This window comes from Dermochelys coriacea, chromosome 2, assembly GCF_009764565.3.
Source record: "Dermochelys coriacea isolate rDerCor1 chromosome 2, rDerCor1.pri.v4, whole genome shotgun sequence".
In the NCBI taxonomy this organism is placed as follows: domain Eukaryota; kingdom Metazoa; phylum Chordata; order Testudines; family Dermochelyidae; genus Dermochelys; species Dermochelys coriacea.
Genome location: NC_050069.1, coordinates 243,998,081 through 244,020,524, shown reverse-complemented (window position 1 = coordinate 244,020,524; position 22,444 = coordinate 243,998,081). Strand labels below are relative to the sequence as shown.

The window sequence follows — 22,444 nt, the reverse complement described above, 5'->3', positions numbered from 1 at the left end:
ATCAGAAGAATGCTTCCGTTGGCATAGCTAGGGTCGTTCAAGGAAGTGGTGTTACTATGCTGGGAGAAAAAAATTCTTCTCTCAGCGGACACTGTGACTACACTAGGAGGCTCTGCTGATATAGCTATAACAGGATAGCTGTTCTGGCTAAGCCAGTGTAGTGTCAATTAGCCCACAGTCTGACAGAAAGGCATACGTCTGGCTGCAGTCTCTGCTCCCCTCCGACTATAAACACTGCTAGCTCCTGGAAGTCCATGAAATATATGACCTTCTATGTGGAAGCTCTGATAAGGCAAAGCAATTCATCTATGTTTGACTTTTCTTGCAACATCCCTTTCAAGATGTGTGCAAACATTAGGTGCATAAGTGGCCACACAAATACTGTATAAGTGCAGTATACTGTTTAGTGCACGAATACTGTGTAAGTGGCCTAAGTGACCCAGGCCTGAAGCAGCACAAAGGAGATTAATGGAAACTGACTTTGTCAGAGAAGTAACATAGGAGGTAAGGAAGTAATATGCTGTTTACAAAGCCATCTCTTCACAACTGCGGCACTAAATGGACTTGCTACTCAGAAACTTGCCCCTGACAGATACACAGTCTTCAAAGGTTTCAGAGTAGCAGCCGTGTTAGTCTGTATTCGCAAAAAGAAAAGGAGTACTTGTGGCACCTTAGAGACTAACAAATTTGTTAGTCTCTAAGGTGCCACAAGTACTCCTTTTCTTTTTACAGTCTTCAAAATGAAGCTTCTGTTTCCCATCCCACCCAGTAGTCAATGATGGACATGATAGGACTGTTGCAATTGAAAAATTAACACAAGAGGGAGATCAGGCCTAGTGCTCTGGTTAAATTTCATCTAGGTAATTTTATTCTGCATCTTTAAAAGTTCAATCAGGCTTCAACTGCATCCCTAAACTATTGCATAGTGGTACTGATGCTGTTATAGTGGCTGGTAACTTCCACCTGAGCAACGGCTCATTCCGATAGTGACTGGATGAAGAGATCCTCACAGGTATGCAGCTTTTAATTCTGTAATGGTTTGAGAGGAGAAAAATGCATTCCAGAAATCAATAAGCAACAATAATAATAAAGGGGGAATTCAGTGTAGGAGAGTTATTGGAGAGAAATATAGGGGAAAATGTCTTATGACCAACTTATTACAATGAAGTGGCAGAAGTGCCTTACTAAACAAACAGTCTCATTAAACAAACTGTCCTATTAATACAAATGGGAATGCTCATGAAGAAGGAGAATTTGTCAGGGTGGCAGATTCACCACCTTCACCAACAAGTAAAGAAGCAACATAAAGCTCATATTACACCCAAACTGGTTACACAGTTTACTAGAAAAACTAGTAATCAGGAATATAATGTGTTTCTGATGGTAATGCTGATTTGGTGAGGACATGTGTTTGTATGTTATGGAACTGAGGAACCCTATTTATGGAATAAGGGAAAGTTAGATTAAATATCATACACAAACACAAGATAAATTATCTGTTTGCTTTTCACAGGAAGAATCATTGTAAGAGCAAAAACACATTAATAGCGAGAGCAAGTTCCAGGTCTTTGAAATCATCTCCTATTGTAATTCCCTTTCTATTGAAGATATATAATTATGTAGTAATATACAGAAGTTAATTTCCTAACTACCCAAAAGAATCCTCAAGACAATTCCTAATATTGTGTGAGGTTGCGGGGTTGTTTTGGTGTTTTTTTAATTCAACAAACCACTTCCAAGTATTCATTGCATAATTTGTGAATTAATTCAAGTAGGTTTGGTTGGCTGCCTAATTCTGCCTATCAGCCTCAACTCTGTTGTACCTCTTTTCTTTATCCTGGCAATCACTTCTAATTTCTTAGAAAGGTTACTTTGACTTATCTGGATAGATTTCATCTTAGAGAAAGGATTGAGAGAAAGCTCAGTCACCTGTTAATATAGCTAAGCCTCTGAAATAAGGGTTTGTGCAGTGACAAAAAAAATACAGTTAATACCAACCAAAAGGAAAACAAATTTGCAACAAAGAATTCCAAACAACGGTTACAATAAAGAGTGTAATTTAGATTACATACACACGTCCATATAAAGAAAGACTCAGCCATACCAAAGCCTGTTTAAGTTAAAAACTAAGTTTTGCTAGGTTTGGGATAAAATTTGTTTAAGCACACATTAAAACATGATTTTTACGGTTGTTTCTGAGCCCGAGCTAAGATTTTAGCAGAAGGTTATAAAGCCCTGTCTCCTTTCAGACATCACAGCACAATCTTTCTGCCTTGGCCACAAATGAGCAGCAGCTGCCTTCAGCCTTTTGCAGGGACAATTAGCATTAGAGTCTAAACTTTTCAGTCTAGGGCCTAATATATTTCAAGAAGTTCAAGGGGCCACAATCAAAACTTTTACTATTTCCCCAGGCTCAGGCACAGCCAGCTGAGCCAGTTTCCCTGGGGCTTCCTTCCACAGCCTGGAAGAACACACTTCCTCCCTTCCTTCCGCAATGCAGCAGGTGGCCAGTGGCAGTGCAGTTGATCAGCTGTAGCAGAGAAGTTCAGTGCTCAAAAATTATTCCTAGGGCTGAAGGAGAAGCAGTGATAGATAGTATCTCTCCCTCTTCCCTGTACCAATGGGGTGCTTCAAATTCTTCCGTTTAAAAATCATAGAACACAGTTCAGAGAATGCATTTTACATTTGTAATCAAAGGAACATCTCCTTAGAAATGTTGCTGTCACTAGCCACAAGTAGCCCCTAAGTCACAGGTTAGGCATCCCTGTATTAGAGATATTGCAAATGTATCTTTAAGTACACCGCAAAATTTTACAAAAGAAAAATAAAACCCTGCCTTGCCTTCACTAAATGGAGAGGAGAAGAGAGGGTGACTGTGTTGAAGAGAGGAAAGTTCTAAGTTGTTTAAATTTTATGTCTACAAATTTCTATTGTCACTGGAAAGACAGGGCCGACGTACCACAGGGTAAACCCCACACATTGCTGCCTTGATCTGCGACCCGGCCTTGCAATAACTGTGCTTACAGCCAGATGACAGCAGTGACAGAAGTAGAAGGCACTTCTCTCCTGCACCCCAGACACCTTATTGACATGAACTCCAAAGCATAGGTGAAAAAATTAATGCTAGAATCATTAAGTACAGTCTATTTCTTCCCCCTTCAAAAAAAAAAAAATAGATATATCCATCCAAAAACTCCATTCAGGTTGCAGAATACAACACCAGGATAAGCAAGAGGGTCACAAACAGGCTTTAACTTATTCATAGTGCACAAGTTTATTCTAAAAAAACAAAACAAAAGGAAATATTTAAAACTAAAAAAACATTTAAAAAGAAAAAAATAGGAATACAAAATGATGCCGCTGCACAAACATAGCCAAATTAACCCTGTTGCAGAAGCCTTCACTTTTGCCTTTCCTGACTTTTCTCTCTTACTGCAACCATACTGTTGCTTTAAGAGCTTTCTGCATTGAATTATATTATACCTTTCCCCATTTGGATGTTAAAAAAAAATATATCAGCTCTCCAAAACAAGGTAGCAACATTGCTAAAATACCAACTTCCATGCTGGGCAACCTGCCTAAGAAACATCTGAAAAGCTGGATTTCTTCATAATGGCATGCATGACGTATTCTATCTCCTATGTAAAAAGAAAAGGAGTACTTGTGGCACCTTAAAGACTAAAATTTATTCAAGCATAAGCTTTCGTGAGCTACAGCTGACTCATCCCATGAAGTGAGCTGTAGCTCACGAAAGCTTATGCTCTAATAATTTGTTAGTCTCTAAGGTGCCACAAGTACTGCTTTTCTTTTTGCGAATACAGACTAACACGGCTGCTACTCTGAAACCTATCTCCTGTGTGTGCGCTCACCCCTTTAGGACAGACATGGAATTGAAATATACAATCAGCTATGTACAGTGCACTTATCAGGATCCCTATATGTTTCAAAGCCCCAACTGATGAGAAAAAAGAAACAGACGTGAAAGACAGAGACATGGCTTTATTCACTCCTACAAAGCATCCTGGTTTCATTTTTGGCAAGTCACCCTAGCAAATAAGTTGGACCGTTAGCAATGTTACCTCTTCTGGTGGAGTAAAGCTGGCAACATCCACAGGTACAGACAAAGCCTTTGGCCTCTAGGTCCCTTATCTGCATCTGAACCATGTTGGTAATGTTCAAGAGTTGCTTGCCTCTAATGGCTGATAATTGGCCTAGTGAAGGTGAAATGAGTTGGAGGTGTCAGCACTGTTCACTGCATCAATCATTTTATGGGAAACTAATGTTTATAGCAGAACCACCACCATCCACAACACGAAACAGGCAATAGAATCATAGAATCATAGAATATCAGGGTTGGAAGGGACCCCAGAAGGTCATCTAGTCCAACCCCCTGCTCAAAGCAGGACCAAGTCCCAGTTAAATCATCCCAGCCAGGGCTTTGTCGAGCCTGACCTTAAAAACCTCTAAGGAAGGAGATTCTACCACCTCCCTAGGTAACGCATTCCAGTGTTTCACCACCCTCTTAGTGAAAAAGTTTTTCCTAATATCCAATCTAAACCTCCCCTATTGCAACTTGAGACCATTACTCCTCGTTCTGTCATCTGCTACCATTGAGAACAGTCTAGAGCCATCCTCTTTGAAACCCCCTTTCAGGTAGTTGAAAGCAGCTATCAAATCCCCCCTCATTCTTCTCTTCTGCAGACTAAACAATCCCAGCTCCCTCAGCCTCTCCTCATAAGTCATGTGCTCTAGACCCCTAATCATTTTCGTTGCCCTTCGTTGTACTCTTTCCAATTTATCCACATCCTTCCTGTAGTGTGGGGCCCAAAACTGGACACAGTACTCCAGATGAGGCCTCACCAGTGTCGAATAGAGGGGAACGATCACGTCCCTCGATCTGCTCGCTATGCCCCTACTTATACATCCCAAAATGCCATTGGCCTTCTTGGCAACAAGGGCACACTGCTGACTCATATCCAGCTTCTCGTCCACTGTCACCCCTAGGTCCTTTTCCGCAGAACTGCTGCCGAGCCATTCGGTCCCTAGTCTGTAGCGGTGCATTGGATTCTTCCATCCTAAGTGCAGGACCCTGCACTTATCCTTATTGAACCTCATTAGATTTCTTTTGGCCCAATCCTCCAATTTGACTAGGTCCTTCTGTATCCTATCCCTCCCCTCCAGCGTATCTACCACTCCTCCCAGTTTAGTATCATCCGCAAATTTGCTGAGAGTGCAATCCACACCATCCTCCAGATCATTTATGAAGATATTGAACAAAACGGGCCCCAGGACCGACCCCTGGGGCACTCCACTTGACACCGGCTGCCAACTAGACATGGAGCCATTGATCACTACCCGTTGAGCCCGACAATCTAGCCAGCTTTCTACCCACCTTATAGTGCATTCATCCAGCCCATACTTCCTTAACTTGCTGACAAGAATGCTGTGGGAGACCGTGTCAAAAGCTTTGCTAAAGTCAAGAAACAATACATCCACTGCTTTCCCTTCATCCACAGAACCAGTAATCTCATCATAAAAGGCGATTAGATTAGTCAGGCATGACCTTCCCTTGGTGAATCCATGCTGACTGTTCCTGATCACTTTCCTCTCCTCTAAGTGCTTCAGAATTGATTCTTTGAGGACCTGCTCCATGATTTTTCCAGGGACTGAGGTGAGGCTGACCGGCCTGTAGTTCCCAGGATCCTCCTTCTTCCCTTTTTTAAAGATGGGCACTACATTAGCCTTTTTCCAGTCATCCGGGACTTCCCCCGTTCGCCACGAGTTTTCAAAGATAATGGCCAAGGGCTCTGCAATCACAGCCGCCAATTCCTTCAGCACTCTCGGATGCAATTCGTCCGGCCCCATGGACTTGTGCACGTCCAGCTTTTCTAAATAGTCCCTAACCACCTCTATCTCTACAGAGGGCTGGCCATCTCTTCCCCATTTTGTGTTGCCCAGCACAGCAGTCTGGGAGCTGACCTTGTTAGTGAAAACAGAGGCAAAAAAAGCATTGAGTACATTAGCTTTTTCCACATCCTCTGTCACTAGCTTGCCTCCCTCATTCAGTAAGGGGCCCACACTTTCCTTGGCTTTCTTCTTGTTGCCAACATACCTGAAGAAACCCTTCTTGTTACTCTTGACATCTCTTGCTAGCTGCAGCTCCAGGTGCGATTTGGCCCTCCTGATATCTTTCCTACATGCCCGAGCAATATTTTTATACTCTTCCCTGGTCATATGTCCAACCTTCCACTTCTTGTAAGCTTCATTTTTATGTTTAAGATCCGCTAGGATTTCACCATTAAGCCAAGCTGGTCGCCTGCCATATTTACTATTCTTTCGACTCATCGGGATGGTTTGTCCCTGTAACCTCAACAGGGATTCCTTGAAATACAGCCAGCTCTCCTGGACTCCCTTCCCTTTCATGTTAGTCCCCCAGGGGATCCTGGCCATCTGTTCCCTGAGGGAGTCAAAGTCTGCTTTCCTGAAGTCCAGGGTCCGTATCCTGCTGCTTACCTTTCTTCCCTGCGTCAGGATCCTGAACTCAACCAACTCATGGTCACTGCCTCCCAGATTCCCATCCACTTTTGCTTCCCCCACTAATTCTACCCGGTTTGTGAGCAGCAGGTCAAGAAAAGCGCTCCCCCTAGTTGGCTCCCCTAGCACTTGCACCAGGAAATTGTCCCCTACGCTTTCCAAAAACTTCCTGGATTGTCTATGCACCGCTGTATTGCTCTCCCAGCAGATATCAGGAAAATTAAAGTCACCCATGAGAATCAGGGCATGCGATCTAGTAGCTTCCGTGAGTTGCCGGAAGAAAGCCTCATCCACCTCATCCCCCTGGTCCGGTGGTCTATAGCAGAATATAGAACCCAACTATCCTTCCCAGAGTTAGAGGTGGTCTCTCCAGATCTAGGACTGCAAGGACAATGAGGAAAGCTAGTACTGCCAATGACTGTGCTGTACCTGTTCTTTTAGTAGTTTAACTTTGTTTTCCAGAGTGGTTAAACCAAATCCTTTCACAAGTGTGAAAGTCTCACTTAAAATATTACAAATATAACCAAAACTGTTCACCTTGTACTGATTATTTATTCTGGGGATTTATAAATAACATTAGTCATTCCCTTCTAAAGCTATGTCCTTGCTAGCTAAATAATGGAACCCAACAAATGAGGACACTGAAGTACTTCACCCCAGATCAGTGCCCCCCCTCACACAACTGGAAAGAGATCTGAGGAAGGGGATTTCCAAGACTCCGAGAGGATCCCCCGATACATCTCCTCACTGGGGAGGTAGGGTTTCAAACCTGAGAGGCTGGCACGCGGGCAGAACGTGTGACAAAAGAGCACCGTGAAGACAGCTGAACCCCCTGCAGAACAGTAGTCTGAACTACTACCTATCTTGGGGATGGTCTGCTCCCGTAAAGTCTATGATGGGAGCACAGAGTGAAGGGAATTATCCAAGCCTTTAATTTTAAAAAAAGGTGAACCAAAGATAGAAAAACTGCATAATGTCTTCAGCACATTTCTTTCTATGTAGTTGTCATTCATGTATTCTGGGATGCCAAACAGGGCAAAACTATTTCCTGAGACAGCAATTTACAAAAAGATTAAACTATCAAGCTTTGGAATAATGGTTTAAAACCATTGTGCGTATTACAAGATCAAACTGAAAAATGCCATATTGCAAAAACAGGGCATTCCCTACAATGCTAGTATAAGAACACAAACCATTTGATCCAAATTGCAGACGTTACAACCTGTTTCACCACACAACAGTACACCTGACCAGCTCTCAAAATCAACATGAAGCTATTAGTGGCACATGGCTGCAATAGCAGAGGACAAGTGCTGTTAGGGTAGTAAATTCTGCAGCATTTTCTTCTTCATGGTAAATTAACATCAATCCACCTCCCTCTATGGAACAGAACAATGCTGTGGAGGCCAGTCCTGCTCCAACAGAGATAAACGGCAAAACTCCCACACAATTTCAATAGTGTAGGCACAGGCTCAAAATCTTGCATCAGAAAACAAGAATATAAAATCAAGGATTGCAGCTGGGAATGGAATTATGGTTAAGAATACATTTAGAATATTCCCATGTTCAAGAGGAATAAAATACCAATAATACAATACAAAGAAATGTAATCTACTTAGACTTACAAAGATTTTATGTTTAGCCTTATTCCATAATAAGTAAAACAGGACACATGTAAACCTGAAACAATCGTTCTCTCTCTCCTTATCTAAATGATCTCCTATATAACTTCATTTAGCCCACACCTACAACATGTGCAAAAATCTTCAGAATTCGGAACATCTGCACAAATTCAGGTTATGTACTATGGAATACGCTTAACTGAATACCTTTCAATATTGTTTTCATTTGATACTTCTTGTACTATCCCATATATTTTCCACTTCCAAGTCCCTAAAAGAGTAATTTAAGGAGAATAGAAAGACCAGATTAACAAGATAAAAGAAAGCATCATCCAAGGTAACTCTTTCCCCTTCCTCTTCCCATATCTCTCTTCCAAATTTCAAAATCTCCAAGGCAATGAGCTTGGAGTCTTGAATTTTGAACATGACCGCTTTTAATAAGGTTGATTAGGGTATCTTTCTTTTAAAATGTTATCACAGCAGCCTTTTTTTGTTGTTGTTGCTGGTGGGGAGGAGGAATATAGGAAGTGTAGGTTCTATTTTAATTACTTAAATACTTAGTTGTGTACATGATTGCAACACAAAGGGGGTCATTCAACACACTGTAGACTTTTATCTGAAGCTTTTTTTTTGCTGCACATATTCTCTTACTTCTGGGTATACCACCAATATTTCAAAGATGATACTTTTATAATAATCACCTAAGGCAAACAGAGCTATTATTTTATTAGCATGATTAGGACAACATTCATCCCACTTTGATAGCATGCCTACGTCCAGCAAGATAAGCTATCCACATAAGGCACAAACTGCCATTCTCAATTGCACACCTGATATTTATTTTATAGCTCTTGGAAATCAATCTCCATCAACCCATAAAGTGAACATGAGATAAATTCCCAGGTTGGGGAGGGCATCAAGGGACATTTATAGCCGATCATATATTATTAAATTGACTGCAACAGGAAAACTTGGTTATCTTGTACAGTTATCAGACACTGTACTTCTACTCCGTTTATTCTATGTAGCTATTTGGTCAAGCAAACCGTTTATCGAAGACATTACTGGACAGATAACACACAAAACACATTATTATAGCCGAAGGCTACATCTTGCTCCCATTCAACAGGAACAGGACAATGCCCTAAGCTTCCCTGACATAGCTTTCCATCTCAGAATCAAGAGAATTGTGCATACATAACTCCTCCCTTATATACACATCTAAGCACAGTCAAGTGTCTAGCCACAAAACCACCCATGAGATTCATTTTCCAGGCTGTCCAGATAAAATACAGGTAAACCGTTATATGCCTTACCAAAGAGAAAAATTAAATTTTAAAATACCGTCTTTATAATATTTAAACCTAAACCATAACTAATAACTGTTTTCAGTTCAACCTCCTTAAACCAGAAACATTCAGAGCCACATTTTCAAACTTGGAAACAGAAAGTTAGGTTCCTAAATCAAAGTCTGCTGGCTGTCTACAACTCCTGCTGCTAAATAATTAAGTGACCAATGCACCCCTGAAGATGTTGAAAAGAAAAGAATTAATTTAGAAAGAAAACAGAACTAAAATCTCAAGTAGCCAAGTCACAGTCTAACAGCATATCAAAGATTTTTAGACACAAAAAAGTACCAGTCTCTTTTCTCTTTCCCTGCACAGGGACACTTAGCAATTATTATAGCTGTTCAATGTTATTTAAAAAAAAGAAAAAAAGTGGTCACCGAAGAGCATCAATTGCCCACCTACCTTTATGTAGCTGTGAGCCATTGACCCAAAATTCTAAGTTTACAGAAGTAAATGTTAGAATAGCACTGATTTTTCTTCACACTTCAAAGTGTTGAGAAAGCATGTTAGTACTCATTTAGCAATCATGAGTACAGAAGCACAGTGGTCAGCCATCTGAAAAAGAAAAATAATTGAAACTAGCTTCTCTGGATTAGCTTGGCTCAATAATCAAAAAGCTAAATGTTACTAACCCATATGGTGGGAGCTGTGAGGGTTGATAGATAGTTCACTTCTGAGAGTCCACTGCAAAGTTTAAAATAAAGTAAGTGTGGCAGTCTCAGCTCAAGTCCCTAGAAAACATCACCCAACAACTAGATGATCAGAATGGTCCCTTCTGACCTTAGTATCTATGAATCACTAAATTCAATTTATTTAATTGGCAATACTGGGCAGTTCCTGGTACAGAGTATGGGAAGAATAATATTGTGCTTCTCTGAATAAGGATACTGTAGGAAAGAGTGTTGAAAACCTCACAGTGAAGCTAGTTTCTGTACAGTACACCATGCCTTCATTTGGTCTCAATTCCTTAAAACAACCGTCATCATTTCATTGCCTTCAGGGTTATAATTAGCTAGGTTTATAATTAATGCCACTTTAGTTAAACTGCATATGGTAAACCAACAGGAATGAAGAGTAAATAACAAAACCTAGGTTTAAAAAAATTAAGACTTCAACAAAACTAATAAAATTTTAAAAATCCAACGAAGACTAACCTGACATCCTCACAGTGTTTATCTTAATTAGGATTTTTCTACCTTTTAATAGTTTTCATTCAATTTTAGATAAAATGTTTAAATCTTATTGTTCAAGTTCTGTTATTTTTACGAATAATAATTTTTACAAATAATAATTTTCCCATGGGGCTGGGAAGAGGGGGCAGAGGACTCTCACATTCACAGAGATTTATACAAGGGAAGTTCATTTTACAGACAAGAGTGAAACAGGTTTCAGTTTTGTCCCTGGCTCTAAAGAATGGAGTGCTTGATTGTTGGGAGATGACATGCCTTACCCATGAATGAAACATCTTGTGGAGAAGAATTCTACCCCCCCCACCCCCGCACCATTTGATTAAACATTTGGGTAACCTATTAGGCAACTGTCAAGTCTACCACACATTTCACATTAAACAGCAAGGAGTAAAAGGGAAGATGAAAGACACTCAGTCTGTCCTGATAGATGAGATGGGAAAGTGTCACCATGGTCTGAGCAAAACTGTACTTGGGATGTTAGCAAGAGGGAAAGGCCTATATTTTTGCACCCTTGGCCCTGACAACAAAGTAGTAAGAGATACTGATAACGGGTGATAGACATGGAGCACTCTTGTCCTTCTGGACCTACTGGAATATATGCTAAAAGAGTCTAAGGAAACTGGGAGAAAGCCACACAAATTCAAGTAGAAGCTTGCCTCTTCACTTCAGTCTCCTCCCTGAAAACTCTTCTTCCCTATCACCATAGGCCAGCTATCCCAAACAGATGGGATACAAAATCTAATGAAAGAACTCATCTAGGGCAAAGGAAGGCTGAATCTCCCAGCTCTAGCTAGAAAGAGAAAAGAGGAACCAACATGTGTAACAAAGCTCCCTGCTTTACGTTATTTCAGTTTTAATTTCTATTTCTTCTGACATGCAAGAACTAGCAACATCAGACATGGGCAAAACTATGGCCCATGGGCCACATCTGGCCCGCCAGCCGATTTAATCTGTCCCTCCAGCTCCTGCTGGATGGCAGGATCTGGGGCTTGCCCCGCTCCAGTCGGGGAGCGGCGTTGGGGGCTGCTCTGCGCACACAGGCAGCAGATCCGCGTGGATCCCAGAAGCAGCAGTATGTTCCCAATCTGACTCCTACGTTTAGGGGCAGCCAGGGGGCTCAGCGCGCTACTCCTGCCCCAAGCACTGCCCCTGCAGCTCCCATTGGCCAATGGGAGCTGCAGGGGCAATGCCTGCAGACAGGGCAGCACACAGAGCTGCCTAGCCACTCCTCTGAGCAGGAGCCAGAGGGGGAACACGCCGCTGTTTCTGGGAGCTGCTTGAGGTAAATGCTGCCTGGAGCCTGCACCCCTGAGCTACTCCCATGGCTCCAACCCCATGCCCCAGCCCTGATCTCCCTCCCGCCCTCCCAACCCCTCGATCCCAGCCCAGAGCACTCTCCTGCAACCCCAAACACCTCATCCCCAGCCCCACCCCAGAACTTACACCCCCCGCCGGAGCCCTCACCCACCATCCACACCCAGCCTGGAGTGTTCTCTCGCACCCTCAACTCCTCATTTCTGGCCTCACCCCAGAGCTCACAGCCCCAGCCAGAGCCCTCACTCCCTCCTGAACCCCAACCCCAATTCCGTGAGCATTCATGGTCCACCATATAATTTCCATACCTGGATGTAGCCCTCAGGCCAAAAAGTTTGCCCACCCCGAGCAAGATCTTTAACACCCAAATTAAGACCATGAATGTTTCTAAAAATATTTCTTCTACAAAAGTTCTGAATGTCTCCTTGTAAATCGACATCTGACAGCCTAAAAGACACATTCTTAATGAATTTCTTTCAAGGTGGTCTGACAGAGCACACATAATAGAAAGCCTTTCAAGCAAAAGCTTTAGTAATGTCAGTCTTTTCTCCACAAATAATTAAATTAAACAAGATAGTTTAAACTAGATTGTAGGTTAAAATATGGCATGCCCCTTAGCTATTTAATTTATTTCAGTTATGCAAGTGCAATAAAGTCTCCAGACTCTTGAATACTTGGTTTTGTTTATACATTTTGATTAAAAATATATTTGCTTCTCCGCTGTGACATTAGATATGAAGTTCTAGCACCAAGTAATATTTCTACAGCTTAACTATACACCAACAAAAACTTGGTTTAAATTGTGAAGAGTTACCAAAACCATGACTGTAAGAGAACAAATACAAGTGAAAATAGTACTGTTAATGAACCTTAAAATGTCTATCAGGAACCAGTGACCACCTCCAACAATACTTAAGTCTTCACAGTAATGTCAGCTGTATGCAGGAAAAAAGTGAAGACATCTGAAAACCAAGCTTCAAGTGAAGTCGATCCGATAGTTTCATCTTTTAGTCAGTCAGGCCCTCATCCTGCTAACACTTATGCAGGTCATTAGCTTTACAATCATGATCAATCATAGCAAGTTCAATGGACATAAACACATATCTGAAGTTAATCACATGCACAAGAGTTTGCCATATCAGAGCCTGAATTTATAACCAGCCCCGGATTATTTTGCAGTGTGTTCAAAAAGCTGTGTTCTTTAGTGACATATCTTCCCTCCCGCTGCCCCACTCTGCATATCCACCACAAATAGGACCAGAATAGCCCAGTGTTATTCTGGCCCTCAGTTGTGTACTACCTCCCATTCTTCACCTTAAATCATAATGTAGAATTGCTCAAAACAAGCAAAGGGTTGCAGCACCCCCTTCCAAGTTTAACCCCTCACACTTTAGAGATTGCCCTGCTTGATTAGCACCTACAATCCTCTTCCTCCTCTCTTCCCCCCCCTTCTCCCAATGACCCACACACACAACTCTGGTGTCTTCCTATCCCCAAACCACCTATTCATTCACCCCCCACATGCTGCTACTCTGATGTACCTAACATTCAGCTGCATCTCACTGCCTAAACTGGCTGGCGCTACTGTTGTTGCTCAAGTCATTGAGGCAAGATAGCCACCCATCCAGGTCTTCCTGTTACCCACCCTGCTCCTCTGGCTGGTACTGTTCACCCAGCTGCCATTCCAGAATAGCAACTAAAATCTCTAGCCCCAGGCCTACTGGTTTGGATTATCCTGACCACATGATCTTTCTGACATAAGTAATATTTAAGAACCCTGAGTCTCCTTCTCACTGAATTAAACACCACCTGCAAATATTAGCAAAGGGGACTCAGGAGAAGATATAATACAAGCAAGAGTTAATGCAGAACATCTCATTTTTCTCTTAGTTCTTTCTTTTTATTTCAACGCAGTCTTCTCCCAACCTGCAACATCCTCCTTCTCCTTTCTCCCCTTTCCCCCCCCCCACAATACAGCCTCCGTGACTAGTGCCTTCATTCATGTCATTGCTACTTGCTTTCCCACAACAAAGTCTAGGAATGCTGGCCATCATCCAACTGCCATTACATCAGCTCAATGTCATTCAAACATCCTCTCTAGATTTTCCTTCCCCATACACAGCAAACTTCCCCACAACCCCACACTCATTCCTGTTGCCTCTGTTTAGGGTAGCCTAATTGCCTGCAGATTCCCTACACTCACTGCAGAACATTATCTCATGAAAGAAAGGAGTACTTATGGCACCTTAGAGACTAACCAATTTATTTGAGCGTAAGCCTTCATGAGCTACAGCTCACTTCATCGGATGCATTCCTTTTTTTTTCCCCATGAAGTTGATAGATTTCCACTCCATATGGCTAAATTCAATGCCTTGCATAATGACATGTTTCAGAGTAGCAACCATGTTAGTCTGTATTTGCAAAAAGAAAAGGAGTACTTGTGGCACCTTAGCGATGAACAAATTTATTTGAGCATAAGCTTTCGTGAGCTACAGCTCACTTCATCGGATGTACTCCTTTTCTTTTTGCGAATACAGATTAACACGGCTGCTACTCTGAAAGCAGTCATTATCTCATGAGTAAATGATTGACACTTTTAGCCCATAATGCAAACAAATAGTGAGTCAGCCCAACCGAAAAGGGGAACCATAATCAAAAACACAGATTTAGCACACACAAATCAGAGCTATGATCAGCTGATGAATTCCTGAAGTATGCTCTGTGAAGCTACCTATTTCTTCACTATCTTCTTAACGACAGAGAAGGAAAACACTCTTCTTCTGTTGGTGAAACTGAACTTACTAAAGAACTAGGCAAAAGTTGGTGGTGGAGAGGAGAAAGGTTCCATCTGCAGAGCAGCAAAGCAGTAATTCAATCCCATAACCCCTTGGGCAAAAAAAAAAGGGGGGGGGGAAGAAGAGTAAAAATGTTATACTTCCCCTCACTCTTTCTCCACCATGTAAGTGCTGAAATTTCCTATAAATAAGAAGGAAGGGCAAATTTTAAAAAAAAAACTATAACTAAAATACTTCCAAAGAGCCAATCACCCCCTGGCTTGATTCCAGTCTGAGAAGAAAGTAAATGCCAACAGGGAGAGCAAATACTGAAGGAGTGGACTGTTTACAGGAAAGAAAGGTCACACATTGGCCACAAACATGCTGAAGCAGAAGAGTTCTAAATGTCTCTGAGAAAGAACAGCTTCTTTGGTCAAATATCCTACTGTTTACATTGTATGTTCCTATTTAAAAAGGGCATTATATTTACAGTCTTCCAAGTGTATGATACAGGCCAGCGCTAACCTCCACCATACCACCCTAAGACAAAAGAAAACATTGCATACGAAAAAGGCCCCAGGGTTTTCATCAACATTCAATCAATCAAACCCTAAGAGATAAAGGAATTTCTGCAGTTTGTTTTCAATCTAAGGAGTCATTTTAAGCATGCTTGATCAGTCAGGCAAATCCTAAATGCTCAGAACAAAAAAGAGGCCTGACTACAGAGTTAAAATATACACCACACCATTTTAACTGTGGTATTAAAATACTAAACCTGTTATAAATACAACATTGAAGATAAAAGCAAAAAAAAGTTAAAATATGGACATGCTTCCTCAAGGTATGAAGGTATTTAGTAAAGCATCTTAGAAAGAAGTTGATAAGTAAAGAATTACTGTCTTATATAGGAGATGGAAAAAGGGATCATCATTTCTTTGTGCACCCACAAAGATAAATTAATCAAAATATTTTTGCAGACACATACATTCACAGACATCTATAAATCCAGCACTTATTGCAACAAAGATAGAAGAGACAGAGTTTTAAATGTGCTGCATCAAGTAATTCCAGTGGCCTCTTGGGAACAGATACCAGTTTTAAAATATTCCTTTTTAATGAAGCCAGATCCTTATTAACTTTTTTAAATGAATTATATACCATCCATCATTAAGTGATTTCTCAAATCCAATTACTTAAACTCAGTTTTGTAAAAACTACAGGACTCTACACAACAATGAGGGGGAGAACGGAAATAATTTGTAAGTTGTAGTCACAAACTAAAAATTTCACCATCAGATCCTGATCCAAAACTCACTGAAGTCAATGCAAGTCTTTTCACTGACTCCAACAGACTTGATCAGGCCTTTATAGATGGCTAGGAAGACAAAAATGTTACATACTCAAAACATTACAAACCTAATGGGTTTATTGGATATTATTAATTTTAATATTGAATATTAATTTTACAAACCCAATGAGTAAACTAAATAGAGGGATGAAAATCTGTTAGTACTAGCTCCTTGCACAGGACAAATACTTTTAGTTCTCAAAGTAGCGAGAAGGGACAATACACAATAGTTCATTAATCCACACTATCAGCTCAGAATACAACAAATCCTCCTTTGGAAATCTCTTGTTGGACAAGTCCAATATAGAAACAGACCAGTAGGAATAACTTCCTACAGTTCCTTTATTAAATCAAGAAACATGATACCACTCCCCACTTCACTACACAAACACTGCTTTCTATAAGAGAAAAGTCCAACAGAATCTTCCTCTTTTGTTGTAACCTCCTCATGGGTTTCTCATACGAATACTTCCCAGGTTCATGAACAGTCGCACAAAGACTATATACATGCCTGCCTTGTCAGAAATCATGACAAACCGTTTTCTCACAATGTTGCACTTGTTTATTTTGCACAGCAAGCCTGGAAGTGGCAGGATTTTTATGCAGTTCATACATTGCCCCTCAATGTCAGAACTGAGCAATGAACTAGAATACAATTTATGCCAAACTGCCTTTCACTAACCAGTTCTCAAACGAGTTTTTTCCTCAGTGCTGCAATACACCATAAAGTATCCATGATTAACTTATCTGAGTACAACTTTATGGCTGTCAAAACTGAAAGATTAATTAGATCACTCATCTGCATGCGTCTCAGGCTTGCCCTGAATTAAACAAATTCTGATGTGAAGTAGATGCTAACTTCACACATTATTCACACAGAGATCGCTCCGTATCTGACAAAATTTTAAAAAGCAACAGATTCTTCCTTAAGTTCTGACTGAGGGTAAATGTTGTTTAGCTCTGAACAGAAGTCCTTAATCCTAACTCATAAAATACAAACATAGGTGAGTAAGCCTTTGAGAAAGCCATGTATGGTACTGCATATTCAAAGTACCAGACTTTGGCTTTTTGGAATCCTCAACTAGGGTTTTTGTTTTGTTTGTGTTTCCTTGAAGCCTCCCCCCACAAAAAACACAACATGGCTTGAGAAAAAAAAAAAAAGAATGCTACATTACTTTTCAATAACCAGGTTATCACAAGAACCTGTAAACTGACATCAGGTGGAATCCATGTTTCCCTCATGCTAGACATTTGAACTCCTCTCTGACATCTGAGAATACACCTATGAGTCATAAATTAAGATATTCACCTTACACCTGATAATGTGCAGCTGCATGAAGGAGTCCATTCTCCACTCGCGTACAGCTTGTCTGGTAACATCTCATTTATTGGTTCCATTCACCTTTCAGAATGGAGCAACAGCTTTAGGGTTTGTTTTTGTAAACATCAGAGCACATCTCAATCTTCTCTGATGAAGGTTAAGCCATGGGAGATGCTAAAGGAGGTTTCAGACAGAAATCACTTCAACACCACCAAATCAATGCTTGTCCAACCCCACTCCCAGACTGACATCTCATTCTGGGACCAAAACAGAAAAGCCATTCCCTCAAGATCATCATCATCATCATCATCATTTCTTGTCAATCACAGACAGAAAAACTCTTAATCCAGAAAAGCCATTTAGGGAGTAGATATGGCAAAAAGAAACAACTCACCTTATATAAGTTAGGAAAAAAGTTAAATGCCTTCAGATGTATGTAAAACAGTAGGAGAAAGGCAAAAGGCAAGACTAAGAGAGAAGGCTGGGGTAGCAACGCCATATTCCTGCTCTTTGTCTCTTGCTTCCTGTCAGTCCCAGAAAGGGCTGGGAATGATGTAAAAACAGCACATTCAGTCTGAAGGGAAGGGCGCCTCAGGTCATGGCAGAATAGCAGAGAGCATTGTGTGAAAAGTATTCTACAGTGTCTCTGTTCTGGGCCCATCCCCAAGTAGTATCCAAAAGAAATGAAGCAATAACTCAGCATGCCCAAATGGCAGAGAACGAAAAGGAGTACTCAGTCTGCTACAGTAAAACAGTAACTGACAACGCTTATGGAATGGGGCATTCTCTGACTGCAAAATACAAAAGGCAATATCAGAGATGGTATTATCCAGTGTGGTTGCTCCCCTTTTGCCCATGTGCATCACATCAGAGAGATTGCTGTATCACCACTATTTTGCAAAGGTACAAACATGCCTTCTTCCATTTTGCTGAAGGTCCCACAGGATTATCAGATCAGCCCTGTGGCTTGACAGTCCCTGAGACTGAAATTCTCTATAGACTGAACTGTTACAATATAGACAGAAGCAGAGCAAGTGTCTTCTCCCTATCACATCAACTATGAGGTGGAGAAAATCTCCATGCTCATTCTCTCTCTGATCTCTCAGAGACTCTGGGGAGGAGTATGTGAATATATACTCCCACTGTGCCCACACCCCCACTATTTATAAAAGAAAAGGAAGCTGCTTACTGAAAATATTATGCAAAAGAGCAACATTGCTGCGGAAATGGTTTAGCTACTTTACAACTATTACAAATCTTGCCACTTTGAATCTTTCAAACATTTCCAGTGTGCAGCATTCATATGCAATTTCCTATCACAACTTTACCAAGGACATTACTTATGTGCATTTTAAAATCACAGTTCTAAATATCAGTTCCACTGAAATTAAGATACTGGCACATCATTTTAAAGCAAAGTAGTAAAATGATTACACTAGAAATTCTGTCCACCACATACATATTGTGGCAGACAGTAAAATAAGTCAGTCATCAGGCTCCATTCTGCTATGGCTCTAATTATATGAGCATTTATCTATTAGAATCAGCTTCTCTGCACATTAACAGAAAATTTAGAGAGACACTGTGATGAGTACCTGTGGATTAAAAAAGCAGGTTGCCTTAAAAGGGATTATGGTGTTCACATAAGCCTGTGTATCATCAATTTATCTGGAATTAGCATCAGACTTCAGGATTTGCCAGAATCTAAAGTGTTTAAAAGTCTGTAAATAATTAATCCAGTAAAGGAAAATAATCTCTTAAGGGTCTGGGTTAAACAGGGATTAGCCTTTTCCAACACAAGCAAAACTATGGATTCACAAAACACACACAAGCACTCCTAACAGGAGGTTGGCGCTCCCATAGAGAGACAAGTGTTAATCCTGAAGCTTTGTTTGTTCATTTCCTAACAATCCCAAAGTTAGAATCCAGCTGAAAGAGTGCTCAGAACAGACTGTTTTACAGAACCCAGCAAAAGGCTGAAAAGGCAAGCCATTGTATGTCACAAGAAAAAACAATTATCCCAATAATGTTGTTGATCAATGCAAATACAATGAAAGTCTCATATAAATTTAACACTTAAAAATACCCTATCTTAGCCTGAGAGTAACATTTAATAAAAACATTATAAAACTAAAGTATTCTGTGGAGAAGGCAATGAAATTATAAATTTGAATCCTCTGGATCATTTTATTGCCTCAAAGGACACAGAGAAACAGCCAAGTTATTTATACTTTCAATACCCATAAGGAAGTTGCATTAATGGTCAAGTTCCTGTTTCTTATCCCAGCAATACTGGCTTATTAAATTATTGTGGTAGGATAATAAATATCCCCCCCCTTTGCATCAGAAGGTTTCTCCAACCCCACAAGCAACCTGCTACTTCTTTCTTCGGTTTAATACTCTATAGCAGTGTACTGGAGGGGGGCAGGCTAAACTATATTCTAGGCTTATGCATTGAGTGACCAATTTCACTAAATTATTTAACTTCCCTAATTTTTAAGCTCACATTACATTCTCTCACTGGTTCACACACATGCACATCCAGCAGTCAAGTTTTCATCCTCTACAAATCACATTTGTAGCAGACAAAAAGAGCCCAGAAAACAGAAATTAAGCTTCCTTCCAAAAATCTTGTCTACTAAGAGACTGAATGGTTATACCACCTACAAACAGTACTCTCGACTCTATGTGACCCAAATAGCCAGTGGACAAACTCATTATCAAAACGCCACCTTCCCAAATAGGTAAACAATATAGTATTGCTAGTCTCAGAGGCAAGGCCATGGCACTCAGGTATTTGAAGAAGTGAGAGAGAACAAACACACACTGCATTTATAAGTTAGCTACAACAACACTGCATTCACTGTGTTGGTCCCAGAATATTAGAAACACAAGGTGGGTGAGGCACATGCAGTATCTAAAAAGACTTATTTCACTTTTTGAAATTAACTAGATTTTAGGTTGATTGTGTCCTTATGAAAACGCTTGTGGAGATGCAGTTAAAATTGGTGAATATATTCAAAAGCTATTTGCAATAAGTCTGGATTTTTAAGTGTGCTGTTAATAAGTTAGTTGAGATTAGTTCTTATGTGTTACATATATATTAAGACCCTTTATTTTGATTAAGGAAGACTTTATTCCTAAATTAAAAACTTAGTATCAATTTGCAAGATAAATCAAACTTAATATTCTTTTCATTCTCACGGTTCTTGCTTTCATGCCACTGAAATAAAACAAAACTAGATTTAAAGGGCTATGGTACGTTCTCATCTCTGCGTGGCCTCACAACTATGAAAGGTCAGAAATATGTGAGATTAGTCAGCAGCACTTTAGTTGTCATAAGGCAGATATGCTTCCTCTTCCAACTGCAACACCTTTTTTTTTCTGCCCCGTTTTTCCTTATGTTCCCCAGCCCCCCAAAACCAATGGTAGTGAACAAAGTACAGTATACTCACTCATGTCCGCCCAGTACCAATACAACATGTAAAAAGATGTTAGGATTCATATATGCAGAATGAATTGTTTTTACCAGTGCCATCTGTAGCTATTGTGCATGCTGACTTGAAGAACTCTGTGTAAGCCCCAAAGTTTGTCTCTCACCAACAGAAGTTAATCCAATAGAAGATGACACACAGTAAATATAAATTAGGCAGAATGTAAACTAGAGAACAGGATTTGCCCAAGGACCTTGGGCTCAGCAGTCCTCTTTCATGTATAAAGTAGCATAGAATATAAAAGCTTGTACTTGAGATCAATAGTCAGATTCTTACAGTGCCTCCTGGTGAACTCTATCCACAGCCTCCAACAAAAAGCATTTTTTAATTCATAAAAGCCTTTCCACTTATCCAGCTACCCAATATATGTTAAGACCATCTACTCTCTGGAAAGGGCTTTTTCACTTGGCTCTTTATTGACGTGCTTTCCTGTCTGATTTTCTTCTCAGTGTATCGACCCTCTTCTGCAACTCCCACAATAGCATAGCAGAGATTAAATTGTTAACAGAAGGGTTTTTTTTGCTCCGAATTCATCTTTTTTTTCCCCTTCACAGACAGCCATTAGGTAAGGAAATCTCTTCTTGTAAGAAGATAGGGCTTCAGCTCAAGGTCAGACAGAAAATTAAAACACACATTTTAACACAAGTGCTTTTTAAACATCCCTCATCCCCCTCCACTATTTACCCAATGGCCTACTCCATGGGAAATAGATGGTGGTCTCAGGACAGTTCCTACTGAGCAGGTATCTACGACATACATAGACACACACTCTGTAGGCAGTCTGAGTAGAGAAGCTAAGGACTGGATGTTCCTGGAGGCTGCACTACATCATCCCAAGAAATAGTCCTTTCAAGTCTGGATTGGGGCAAACTAACATGGTCTGCGGAAAAGCAAGCAACAAACCCTCCCTATGCTGCACCCATTTTGTGGCTGAACAGCAAAGTTCAGTCTCCAAAGCAGTTTACATAAGCACTTTAATTATAAGTGAATGTTTGAACTCTTAGCAAATTGTTACACAGCTAGTTTCTCCTGGTGAAATGAGAGTCTCTTTCAGGACGACAGTTACCACAAAAGAAAAGAAAGTCCTCATGGAACTCCAAGCACAAGAAATACCCAGAACACCCCCAGATTAACCAAAATGAAGTGTGCTAATCCCAGAAAATCTTTAGTTAACTCTGCGAGGGGGCAGAAGCCACATCTGGTCACGCTGGCCTTTTCTAAACTAGGATTTAAGAAGGGGAGGGAGGGAATGCATTCACACCTATGCAACAGAGGCTAAATCTAAAGAGGAGTCCAACCACTCCTTTAGCCAGTGGCAACACCTTGGTAAACAGCCCAGTCCAGCCACCACCACTGCTTCCAATCATTCTGCTGGAAAGGATGATAACCCTGTGGTTCCTATCAGAGTGCTATCCTTGGAGCCTACTTGGGGCCTCCATCATCTGGTTCATTTTCAAGCTAATAAGAACCTGATAAATGTGAAATCCTTGCTCCCTAC

At 40.7% G+C, this 22,444-nt stretch overlaps 1 protein-coding gene across 8 annotated transcripts in view; it reads right to left on the bottom strand.

Moving 5' to 3' along the window:
- CCNY (cyclin Y) overlaps window positions 1-22,444 on the bottom strand; it is a 240,744-nt gene that overhangs the window by 189,898 nt on the left and 28,402 nt on the right. Inside the window, exons 2-3 of one of the 8 annotated variants that reach the window (XM_043509577.1) lie at window positions 10,138-10,189; window positions 9,908-10,060 (exon numbers count right to left, since the gene is read on the bottom strand). The exons of the other annotated variants lie outside the window; for them this stretch is intronic. The gene's annotated coding sequence lies outside the window, so the exon portion shown is untranslated. The remainder of the gene's footprint in view (window positions 1-9,907; window positions 10,061-10,137; window positions 10,190-22,444) is intronic. 8 annotated transcript variants of the gene reach the window in all.